Below are 13,219 nucleotides of genomic sequence, written 5' to 3'. Positions count from 1 at the left end.
TTTACCGTTAAGGGATTGAAAATTTGCACAAGTTCTAGGATTTTCCTGGCAACGTTTCACAATATTCATATACCAATCATCCGACGTCGCTAGTGCTACGGTGGCAACGGGTACCGCGCGCGATAAAGCGTCAGGTACAACGTTATCCACGCCACGCCGATGTTCGATAACGAAATTATAGGGTGATAAACGGCAACCCCATCTCTCTAAGCGACCTGTAGGATTTTTTAAACTTAAAAACCACCTTAGACTAGCGTGATCAGTAAAAATCTTGAATTGCCTGCTACCCTCCAGGTATGGACGAAAATGTTCAACTACGTTAACTACTGCCAATGCTTCTCTCTCGGTAGCGGAGTAATTACGTTCGCAAGGTGATAAAGATCGACTGTAGTATGCGACTGGGTGTTCTTCTCCGTTAATCGTCTGAGTCAACGTACCGCCAATACCGAAATCGGATGCATCGCAGTGTACTGCAAACGGATGGTCAAAATTAGGGCAGGACAATACAGGTGCACTTGATAAGGCAGTTTTTAAGCTTACAAAAGCCTGTTCAGCTTGGTCGGTCCACTGAAAAGTTTTTTCCTTCCGTGTGGATGTAAGGGCGTTCAGGGGACCAGCGATTGTGCTAAAATTCTGAATGAACCGGCGGTAATAAGACGCGGTACCCAAAAAACGCTTGACATCCTTTTTACACGTGGGGGTGGGAAAGCCCGCAATAGCTTCAATTTTATCTGGGTCTGTACGTAATCCCCGTTCGTCTACGACGTACCCCAGATATTTTAGCTCTTTGCGAAAGAATTTTGATTTTGACAGATTGATTGTCAAATTAGCTTCTCGGAAACGTTCGAGAACCACTCGTAAGAGAGAGAGGTGCTCTTCAAATGAGGAACTAACACAAATCACATCGTCAAGGTAAGTGAAAACTTTCCCGCCAAATTCAGGACCGAACAGTCTGTCCATTAACCTTTGTTGTGTTGCGGGAGCCGAGGTTAAGCCGAAACACATCACTTTATAATGAAAAAGACCGCGGCCCGGGATAGTAAATGCTGTTTTTTCTTTAGAAGCATCGTCTAACGGAATTTGATGAAATGCCGATTTTAAGTCAATGGAAGTTAGGTACTTTGCTTCTTTTAATTGATCCAAAATGTGCGTTATGTAAGGTAGTGGATAAGAATCGTGTTTTGATACCTCGTTTAGCTTCCTACTGTCTAGACAGAATCGAAGAGAACCGTCAGCCTTGGGAGCCAAGGTGACGGGACTATTCCACGGGCTATTACTTGGTTCCACTACATCATCACGCAACATTTCATCCAATTGTCGGTTAAGTTCCGTTAGCCTTTCCGGGGACATCCTGTAATACCGTTGCTTAATAGGTATTGCATCGCCCGTGTCAATTTTATGAGTGATAAGGTGGGTCCTACCCAAACCTTTCACTTCTGAGGAAATTTCCTCGAAGGCCCTAAAAAGAGACTTTGCTTCTAGCTTTTGGGACTCCGAAAGTATGTCAAAACTGTGTAAATGCACAGGTGAAACTACAGGAGAACCCGTATATTCGTTAGGGTTCGTCCTACATTTATTTAAGATTTCGGGGGCCAAATTAAATGTCCACCAAAAATTTATTCCAAAAAGTAATTCGGACGTCACGCCCGAAATAACGTAAAATTTAACCAGCCTGGTATCCGACCCAACCGTGACTGGCAAGTTAACGTAACCATTCACGGGAGCGGTGGAACCGGTTGCCGACACTATAACGTCAATATCCTCAGCCCTATTCACCTCAAGGTCACACAAGGACTTCAAAACATCTGGAGTAATTATTGAAATCTCTGAACCTGAATCCAATAGACCGCTAATATGCGAATTAAAAATAGTAACCCTTAAAAAAGGCCTAATGTCATTTCCTTTTACAACATGAACCAAAGGTTTATCTTTCCTAACCTTTTTGTTAGAATCAAGAAAGTTCCTAATAAAATTTAGCCAGGACTGCCACTCCTCAGCGTTAAAATATTTTTTAGTTAACCCCTGGTTCGCAGTTATTAGTTTTTTGGATTTGCCTGCGTGGGTTTATTGCATTTAGGGCAAGTCCTGAAAGTAACATCTTTCTCTCCGCAACGATAACAAATAATTTGCCTAGGGGCCTTACAAGACTTTAATGAGTGACCATATTGTCTACATTGAACGCAAAAATCCCTACGACTGTCAATTGACGCAGACGCACAGCTACTAGGCTTGCCCTTGTACCCTAACTCCGGGGCTAGCACGCTCGTAGAAGCCAAAGGCTCCTTGAACGTCTCGGCTCGAAATTTCGCCTGCTCCAGCAGCTTACAATTTGCTTTCAATTCGCCCCATGTATCTAATTTTGATAATGCCAACTGTGTCGAATAAAACGGCCTAATGTTGTGAAGCACAATTGTCAACTTATCCGCATCGGCGATAGGTTTGCGCAGCCGCGAGAAATAGTTGCTCATTATACTTAAATAATGGTTAATGGACTCCTCAGAGCCTTGGGTTCGCGCGCGTATCTCAGCCATTAAACGGTAATCATAATCTAAGGGCAAGTACTCTTGTAATAATAACTCCCTAAGTGTTACCCAGTCATGCGCCTCTCCCCTCACTCCACGGTACCAAAATAATGCCTCATCCGTAAATAATTCGATTGCCGAATTAAAAAGATCCTCATCGGAAACACCCCGTGACGAACTTAGCTCCGACACACGTTCCAAAAACGAAACAACACAACCTTTGCCACTGAATTTGAGGTTAAGTTTAGCAACACCAGACTTATCCCTACTGCACTGCACCGTAACCACTGGCGATGACTCCCCTGGCTGGGATACACACGGCGCGAAGTCGTCTTCCTGCTGGGTACTGCTCCTGAAAGCAGTGAACAAGCGATCGACCCGGTCCGTGACCAACTGCATACGCCTTTCCAGGTCAACATGTGTTTCCTGATCTCCTGCAGAGATCGGGGACACCCTACCCAAGCGGTGAAACAAATGGTTGCCTAGCGAATGAACCCTATTTAAATTTTTAAGTGTCAGTCTCGATTTGCTACTGACGAGATCAGACAACTCCGACAACTTGACATCAATAATGCTAAGTTCCTCCGAAATGTTTCCCTCAAAAACATCTACTTCATCAGTTGGGATCTGTTTGGATAACACCCCAATTTGTTTTTTGAGAGCCGGGTAAGTATCCTCAGGCACTGCACCACGAATTAATACCTCGTAAACTATTTCATCTTTACGTAATAGATGAAATTTAATTGGACGTTCTTCCAATGCCATGATTAAAAAAAAAATGAATGACCAATGTACTTTAACAAAGATTTAACTAAGTACTAAGTTTTAAAGAAAAAATAATCAAAGAATATTTTCATTAACTAAATACCTACTTGAAAAGTAAAAATAAATGCAAATAAACAAAATGCAAATGTAAAAAAAAAAAAATATAGTTATTTGTAAAACTAACAATGTATAAATGTTGTTTATGTAACGTATTTAATCCAATTCAAAAGATTTACTTATTAGAATTTATCCGGTAATAGAATACAAAACTATTAAGCAAACAATAGCTCAACAATAAAAGATTGTACCACGTAATACTAACGAGCGTATCAAAAAAAACAAAACCAGTTTATTTGCTATAAGCTCAAAAGGAATGCAAGATAGATAACAAGCATGTAGGTATTTATGTATAGCCGTGGTTATACAACCAAGAACTATAATTTCACTAGATAGCAAGTTAAATGTTTAATTGAAATTAGGCCGAAATGCTTTTATAAATTGTTGCTTAATTTGAAAGAATTTACAAATTGTAAATAAACCTTGAGGGTATAAAACAAAAATTTAATTCTAAACTCACGCCAAGTTTCATAAAATTTTGAAGAAAAAAGCTGTATAGCAAAGCTAAGCAGTAAACTAGCAACAATAATAATTTTACTCAAGAATGTTTAAAATTTGAAGTTAAATTAAAAAAAAACCTTTGTAGGGTATATAATGTTTTGTTTTATAAAAGCAAATTTGTGATAAAAACAACAATTAAAGAAGTTTTGTAGTAAGGTGGGGGTTAAGCGGGCAGAGAAGGGAAACGACAAGTGACGTGGACGAGTTTATTCCGGTACAAACGTACGAATTACAGAGTGCGGAGAGAGGATCGTGTCTACACGTTACGGTCTTTCAACGAAAGTAGGCCCCAAGAAGAAGCGCAACTTCGTATGCCAACCGTATGGAGTAGGCGCGATATAGGTAGCGTTCAAATCTAGTTCCACAGAGGCGGAAGCTAGATCTTGCAGCTAACCCTAATCGGAATACAGAAGCATTGGTTTTCTCAAATACTTATATGTTGGCGGTGACAACATCGTTACCGCGTTCTAATTTTCCCTGTGGCGCCATCTGTTGTCGAATAGTGGAACTAAACTGCCTTCTGTTACAACTCTCCCCCTCTGCCTATGCCGTCGACCCGACAAATAAGGCAGGACTGTGGTTGAGTAATTTCTTTCTGGTTTAGTGAGCAGACTGCTTGCGTACTCAACTGGTTGTTCCTGTTCGCCCTCCCCCTGGATTCTTGCTTCTTCTGCGTAATATCCATATAAACTAACCATTCCTCTCTTTTAGGTGCAAAGTTGTCACGCAGGAGAGTTTGAAAGTCATCCCAGGTATGGACTTGCTTGTGTACACCTTGCCACCATATTCCAGCTTCTTCCTTAAGGAGCAAAGGCAGCTCTTCCAGGGCGATCGTGTCAGGCATGTTCTCATTGCGCTTGAAAATGTTGACCGCTGTTAAAAAGGCCTCGACCAACTCAGGACTCGGACGACCGTCATAAGTACAAGTGCAGTTCGTGAAGGAGCCTCTCGTAGCTGGTGCAGGGGAAGGAGATACCCTACGCGTGGAACCCGGTAATTCGATAGTATCTTCGAATTTGTCGTCGCCTTCGAATTTGTCGTTGTCTTCCTTGTCACTCATTAACCCGTAGTGCCGCGGCGTGAGGTCTGCAGGAGCTGTAGCTTCGTACTGACTGGCCCCACGTTGGGCGCCAATGTAGTAAGGTGGGGGTTAAGCGGGCAGAGAAGGGAAACGACAAGTGACGTGGACGAGTTTATTCCGGTACAAACGTACGAATTACAGAGTGCGGAGAGAGGATCGTGTCTACACGTTACGGTCTTTCAACGAAAGTAGGCCCCAAGAAGAAGCGCAACTTCGTATGCCAACCGTATGGAGTAGGCGCGATATAGGTAGCGTTCAAATCTAGTTCCACAGAGGCGGAAGCTAGATCTTGCAGCTAACCCTAATCGGAATACAGAAGCATTGGTTTTCTCAAATACTTATATGTTGGCGGTGACAACATCGTTACCGCGTTCTAATTTTCCCTGTGGCGCCATCTGTTGTCGAATAGTGGAACTAAACTGCCTTCTGTTACAGTTTAATAATACGGAAAAATAGCTGCAACGCAGTATAATTTTTTTTTAACAATGTGATGTTATAAAATGCTATACGAGTTCAAAGTCCAAACTTTAAAAGTATGCAAAGCAAAAGAAATATATAATGCAAATGTAAATTTAAAAACACAGTTATACAAAATAGTAGGTATATGTAAATTAACTTGTTTCGTTTAAAGCACACATCAATATGAACACGATAAATCTTATTCACTAGGGGGTAAATGAAGAAACACCACCACCACACAATTTGTTCTTTTTACACGTTACAAAAAAAAAAATACACAACGAATGACCAGCCGATCCTCGAGCGAAAGACCGAAGACCGGGGGCGTACCCTGAACCTTTAGACCTCAGTAATCGGGCGCCATGTAATGTTTAAAATTTAATGAAGAGATGATGATGAAGATGAAAAATGGATGTATGAAGAAATAAAATGTAAGACATGGGTTTAAGTACTTAAATTTATTAATTACTAAGAGAACCAAAGTTACACAAAAATATAAATAGGTATTTGGAACTTTTAAATCCTAAGGGTACATTCCAGGTATTCAAGGCCACTGGTCATTCGTTAAGCATTATTAAATAATAAGAAAGGTATTATAAAAACCTCCCTAGCTCGTTTGCCCTCGGCGGCGGGAAGGAAGCCGAGCCGACTAGAAGCAGCTACCAATAAGCTGTAGCTGTAGCAGTAGCAGAACAGCTGTACAAAACACCCGTCATAGAACAGAACAGCCTTCGTAAAACAGCCGTCACAAAACACCTTCGCAAAACAGCCACCCCAAAACACCTTCCCAAAACACCTCCTGTGGACAAAACGCACAGGGGTAAATCAAACCTCTAGGGGCGGAGGCACAACCCAACTAACTCCCCAAAATCGTATAAAAAGACTCACCTGTCGGAGGTCGAGAAGCCACGTATGCGGCCAACGTACGATGACGTCGATGCCACGACGCTGGGACAAAATGGCGGAGCAACGTGTCCACGCCACGGACACCAAAACCACACCTATTCGGAACAAATCGCACATTAGAATCCTGACCGCAAACACTAACACTCACGAGTCACGACAGATGACAGAAATGTATAACTTACTTACCAGAATAAAAATTTACGAAGATTTGGCGGCGCGTGCGACGGAGTTGCGGGCCACCGGTCACACGCTTATAAACCGCCTAAAAGAAAAACAATGACAACATATATCGACACTGATAATTACGATTAAAATGCTATAACGCATTGTAAAGACAAATTCTCACCCGAAATTCACACTAAAAATCGAAGGTGTGGACACACCCGCTCGGCGGAGCGCTGTCTGGGGAATGCGGCAGCTCGCAGGCGCAGGACTATATAAATCGCCCAATTCAACGCCTACGTCACGGACAAAGCTAGTACGACCTCAATCGTCCGTTAGATGACGCCGCCGTCGCACACTCAAAATGCAAGTTATTAACAAGTCCAAGGACAGGAGACACCGAAAATTCCCAAATATAATTTTGTATTAAATATTGGCACCAACATTCTTCAGCAGCTACTTGACAAGGGACTCCAAGATATAGCCTTCCGTATAATATCGGCACACGCCATCTTCCGGTTACTGGTGGAAAGTCGTCGACTGCGGAGCCCAACGATAGCAAGTCGATGCTCACGGACCTTCCATCGATCAAGGCGAGATGGCGCTGTGTTCAATACTACACAGAAAAGCTATAAAACGGATCCCCTGTAACTAATCCGGAGGCTGAAAGAAACGGCACTACAGTTGAAACAGACGTGCATACTCACATACATACATAGCGGTCAACATAACCCTCTTTTTGCTTCGCCGCAGTCGGGTTATTGGTATCATTAGTTATTGAAGCCTAGGTATTATCCATATAGGTAATATGTGCAAGTTAAGTGTGCACTGTGATTTTAAGATGATCTGTGACTGCACAGTACCTAATAGGTTGCACATTAGAATCTCCTTCCACTCAATTAACCCATTCGTAATCGTTGCGTGTATACATGAATGTCATATCTTGAAAGCCTTGCCCAGGTGACTTGCCCATGTATGTAAGTGCAAGCTTATATGCAACCTCTTAAGCCTTCTAACTTAGAGAGGTCTGTGGGCCGATTGCTTAGTAGTTGTTGATGGTGATTTTAACTTGGCTGGGTAAAAGTTTGAAGTCCACTCGGGTCTGTTAGATGCGTCGCGTGGTTGCGCACGAAGGCACCTCAGTTTGCTCGCGGTGTCCGCGCAGCTCGCGCGTGCCAGCTTTGCGCCGCCGACGCACTACAACGTCTTTCCGATACGAATTTGGAACGTTTTCGACCGGTAATGTCGGTTTAACTGTCGCCTTTTAAACTGCGAACACTTCTTGCGGCCACTCAAATTTCGCATTGCGATTCGAACGCTCGATTGCTTCACTTTATTACGGTAGAGTTTAACAGATAACTGTGAAGAAACGTGTGTAAGCCTTCAGTGCTATGGAGTCAGCAGAATTAGTGCTCTATCAGTGCAGTGAAATTGGAGCATATGTTTAGTGGAAAGTGCTAATTTTGCTGTTTGGTTTTAGACGATACGTTTCACTGAACGCAGGACAAAAAGTGGTTTTGTGTTCGAGTTCATGTGACTACCGGAGTATTGATACGCATTGCTTTCCCCCTGTCCAGAGCTTGATTTATGGTAGGTAAGTCGCCCAGTCCATTCTAAATTTTATACAGTATAGTATCGGTAGCTTAAGAATTACCTGTATATTTTACATTATCATTATTGTAAGTATTCAAAATATTAAAACATGCAGTTTTATTGTGTCCACATGTACGAAGAAGCAGTTAATTAAAAGGCTCCTTTCAAGGCCTCACAAACGACGTGTCTTTTTGTGTAATATCTGAGGTCGACGCACATTTTAATTTATTCTAATCATGTGATTATTTCAATGTCAAATTGTGACTAGCTTCCCTCTGATGCTCTGCGAGTTACCCACCACTGCCATCCTCATCCATTTTACATAAGTTTTTTTTGTATTCTCTATAGTAAATAGTATAGGTATTCATGTGCTGCTGGCGGGTCCCAAATAAATTTTCATCTGCGACATCCCTACACTTACGTCTATTCACGTCAAAATATTAAATTCTCCATTTACAGTTTAATAATCTCAAACCGATTGAATACTATTACTCTTGGCAGTGACATTAAAGATGGTAAGAAGAAAGTGACATCAATAACTTTATAGCAAAACAGACACGCGTATCCAACAAGCCAAGACCGGAGGTTATAAAAGCTTAGATACTTTATTAATTAATGCTAGTGGTATACAATGATTCGACAATATTGCAGCTCGATAGTGGGTCAGACCATTTACTAATTGCGAATCAGCGCGAACAAGTGGGACCCCATTGTATGCGAAACAAACTGGAACTTGAGAATTCCGTTCACTTTTAAATCTAGACGCCTCTTCTATTTTGACTGCAATTATAGCACTGTATAGATCGGACAAATAAAGTGCTTACGCTCCGCGCTACTTTTGGTAAATATACTAAATATGAACGTCAATGTTGTTGACTTTAAATTCGTCAGCAACGGGTTTTGGTAATCAGACTCTAAGAACTGCAACTCCGAAAGTGTGCTTCGTTTTCAGAAATGAACGGACGCAGGAGCTCTGTCCAGCAGCTGTAAAGTTGCAATAAGTTTTATGTTTGTGACCTCTTCCACGACATACACACATCCACGTTCATACTTACATTAATCACGACGACTGCTGTCCTTGTTCTCTTAGGTGATGCGTTGTATAATAACCGTTTTTACAATTAACATCTGAAACATCATAGTGCTTTACTATCTTATTTTATAACAATATCCATAAAATATGTAGCACTTTCGTAAAAAGTGTTAGGTGCAGGTTGTTCCGTCCTTTGTAATGTTGTCTATAAACACGAATCTCCTACGATCTTTTGTTTAAAATTATTAGACTGTAAACAGTTGTTTCTCCGTTCAAAGTCTAGGTTAAAGCGGTGCCCTAGAGAGTTTGACCTAGGCATAGATTGAAATTCTGGGCTTAAAGAGTCACATCGGCAGCTATTTGTGTTCGCTTCTGACCCCCGCGTCACGAGCGCACAAAATATTGAGAGTCGTGAGCGTTGTCGTAGATGTAGTGATTGATATGTTTTCTTCTTCGGGTTTCCAATTACCGTATGTTTTTGTCGTATTAAAATTGGTTTCGCATATAATCACGTTGACTAAACTTTTGCATCTTATTTAAAAAGGAGTCGTTGACGTTATTATTTATTTCGCAGTTCCAGTTCGGTTTATTATTGACTAACATAACACTTTTAAAAATTATATGAAGGCTAGCTCATCTGCGATCAATAAGTGCTATGCGTCTAGCTTCCTTGAAACTAGATTTGAGATAATGCAATGCCTCTGCGTCAATTTCAAAACAAATTTTATCAGCTCACACTTAGCTTAGCCCTTGGGAATAAATCTTAGATTGTAGAGCCATCGGCGCCGGAGCCTATTACGTGTATTCCCTCAGTTAGAGCCTCGGTCACGATCGGCTTTGATTCGGCCCCGGCCGGCTCTTCACCGGCGTAAATTATCAACTGCCCTTGATATTGCGCTATCGGCCTGCCGATAATTTCCTCCGCTCACCGCTTCCATATTTGGTGGAAGTCTAGACTGTTTACAAGTCAGTGCCTCTAAGCTGACTTTTTATGCTTTAAACGTGATCGCTGTGTACTGGTTTTTCTTCAATTTGAATTTGTAATCACTGCTTTAAGTTGCGATCTCCCTGTGTTTTCAAATTGTAGCTTAGATCGTATCGTTAGCTTTTCTAAATTCTCCTCTACCTTCAAAGCTATCTAATTATACTCCTAGTTGTATTGAACAAAGCTTAATTGAATTCGAAGTAAATTTATTGAATTTAAGTCTGTACAACAGCAAGGTACACTTAACGAACGTCTTCTCTGTTGTTATCTGGAAACATTAATTTTGAAGTTACTGGAGTGAATGAGAAAGTTCCAACTGTGGAACAAAAACCAACAATAAATTCAAGAGTTACTATTATCAATTACGCTGCGCTGCCTTGCCTAGCCACGTATGACTTTCCACTGGCCCAGCAATAATTCAAATACAGTAACTTCTACTTTTAACTTATTGGTTACATTGTTTCTTAAGTTGTTACTTCTACCTGTTACTTATCTGTGCTGACAAATGCTACTTATTTTGTTTTACTGTCTGGTATTGAGATGTACCTACCAGTAGCTCATTGACCATGAAGTATAATCACAGGTGATATTGATGCACTGCGTGAAAGGTTTGCTTACTTTACAATTTCTCTGATGATATTTCATTCCACGGAATCTCGTTTTAGTACTACATACAAAATAAACTTGAAGCTGTTACTTAACATCAAGGACATATTCCGCAATCGTAACAGCATTCCTGTAGTATAAACATAAAGTATGTATTAATTTCAACATTGCAACTTCGTCAGGGTTATTTAGGTATACTTGCGTTGCGAGCCAAATAGTTTTATACTTCTACTGTTTTTCATAGTCTGTTTATAAATTATTTTCAAGTAGGCACGGATCATAAAACTTTTGATTTGTTTAAGCATTATCGACTTCCTCTAGATATGTATGTATATAATTTGTGTAACGCGTAAACTTATTGCGAAACAAGACCTTAATATCGTAATTATAAAGCAAATTACACCATGCCATCTTCACGGCTATAATTTTATTTACATTTGGGTATTAAATAGTCTTCAAGCCAGAACAAGTTACAGCACGGAAATCGTAAATCTCCAAACAAAAAAACGCATTAAAATTTAACAGACATTGAAATCGACGAGGCGAAAAAGATTTGCTGATTGAAAAAAACCGCATTGTTCATTAAGAGGTTGGTTCTGTCATCTTGATTGTTTGTGATGATGACACGAATAGACCATGTAACCTGATATCCGTGAACTTAGCCTATGAGAACTACATTCATATAAGTATCTATCCATCCAATCATCCCGCATCATCCCACTGTTGGGTAAAGTCCTCCATTTTGCACCATCTTTTCCGGTCCTGCGCTTACTTCATCCACAACATTCCTGCCGTTGTAACGGTAGCATTGTATAACGTGAAATACAAAAATATATATTGTGAAATTATACACTACCTACTTTCGTTGTATTTACCTCTCGGTCTGATTTAAAATCAATACAAATAGGTGAACATAATTCGCCTTTCGTACTGATTTTATAATACGAGACATAATATCAGATAGCATAATAAATATTAAAATATTCAACCACAAAAACAGGAAATCCAACAATACTGTTGAAAAAACAGCTATATTTAGAAGAATATCTAATAAGATGTAAAGTTAAGTTTACTCAGTCGAAACGCTGCTAATACTTATAATGCGCCAAGTGGAATTATCAGCATCAGCGACATTCTGTTTAGGTATTCCTATTAACAAAACAACTGCTATAATTATTAGAACGTGTGTAATAAAAATCATATCAAAGACAACTTTACATCGGACTTTGACTACGTCGATAAGTTGTGTAGAGAACAGTGATATGTGCCATTACTCGTATAGCGATTAAGCTATGGAAAGAATATGAAAGCCTCTTTTGCTAATAAAAATAGAAGAAATCTGTGTAATAACTAGAAGATAAACAATGTTATCTTGTAATGAAAATTCCACTTGATAAAGACAACTTGACATCGCAGTTTGACGACGTCGATAAATTGTGCAGAGAACAGCGGTATGTGGCTAGCATAATCGCTATGGGAAGAATATGAAAGCCTCTTTTGCTAATAAAAAGAAAATTGAAGAAATCTGTGTAATAAGTAAAAGATAAACAATGATATCTTGTAATAAAAATTCCACTTGATATTAACTCAGAATCATGGTCTCACAATCATGGAATCATCCCCCTGGATGATTCAGATGATGATTTGACCAATATTGAGGGCAGTATTCGTTACGATGTCACTAACACGCCGTTGCAGCACATAAATAGTCAATAACATACATACATACATAAACTCACGCCCGTAATCCCAAATGGGGTGGGCAGAGCCACAAGTAATCAAAGACAACTTGCAGCCACTGTTGATACGAAGTCCTAAGATGAATATGATGAACCTTATGGTGATAAGGGATCAGCCTGTCGCCCATAACATTAGTCCATCATGTTAGAGGACGCAATCCCTCTGTCGGTTTTTACGACATGCCCGGGAAGACAAGCAGCTGAACGTGAATAGTCAATAACTTACCCCATAAACTAAAATGAAAACAACTCAGTTTCTGTGTTGCCCTTACTTCACACTATTCCAAAGGTTGGTACTTCAGTTCATAGTTAACCTTGACTTCTAGTTTAAATAGAATCTAATAGAGATTGAATGACAGAAGTTCATATATTGGAATGCTACTAGTTACATAAAAACTAGTCGACGTGAGTGAGTGAATCGGCTGTGATTACTATAATGCTGCGTAGGTAGGTGATTTGGTGTTTTAAAATCATTATTATATGATCACAGCATACATTGCGAATACATAAGTATTCTAAGTAAACTATATATCGTCTCCGAACAGACAAGCACTGCCAGCAAGTGTTAGGTTCAATAAAATATTGACTTATATCAAAATATTCAATATTCCTTATGAATGAATGTTATCAAATGTCTGAGATAAATGTAAACTAACGGTCATAAAGTTCTTAATTCTCAAACCATGAGAAAGGCAATTTTTCTCCCGCGCCGGGTCACGCCTTTCTATATCCTGGCCCGCCCTTTCTGAG

General features: G+C 40.2%; 1 protein-coding gene across 4 annotated transcripts in view; it reads left to right on the top strand.

The window, feature by feature from the left end:
- LOC126380549 (klarsicht protein) overlaps window positions 1–13,219 on the top strand; it is a 239,381-nt gene that overhangs the window by 37,224 nt on the left and 188,938 nt on the right. The window contains exon 1 of one of the 4 annotated variants that reach the window (XM_050030025.1): window positions 7,654–8,103. The exons of 2 other annotated variants lie outside the window; for them this stretch is intronic. The gene's annotated coding sequence lies outside the window, so the exon portion shown is untranslated. Of the gene's footprint in view, window positions 1–7,653; window positions 8,108–13,219 lie in introns of those variants that run through there. One more of the 4 variants, XM_050030026.1, reaches the window with a different exon arrangement.

The sequence above is a fragment of the Pectinophora gossypiella genome, chromosome Z, assembly GCF_024362695.1.
Source record: "Pectinophora gossypiella chromosome Z, ilPecGoss1.1, whole genome shotgun sequence".
Taxonomy (NCBI): Eukaryota; Metazoa; Arthropoda; class Insecta; order Lepidoptera; family Gelechiidae; genus Pectinophora; species Pectinophora gossypiella.
The sequence above is the reverse complement of the archived record's forward strand: the minus strand, read 5'-3'. Positions and strand labels throughout refer to the sequence as shown.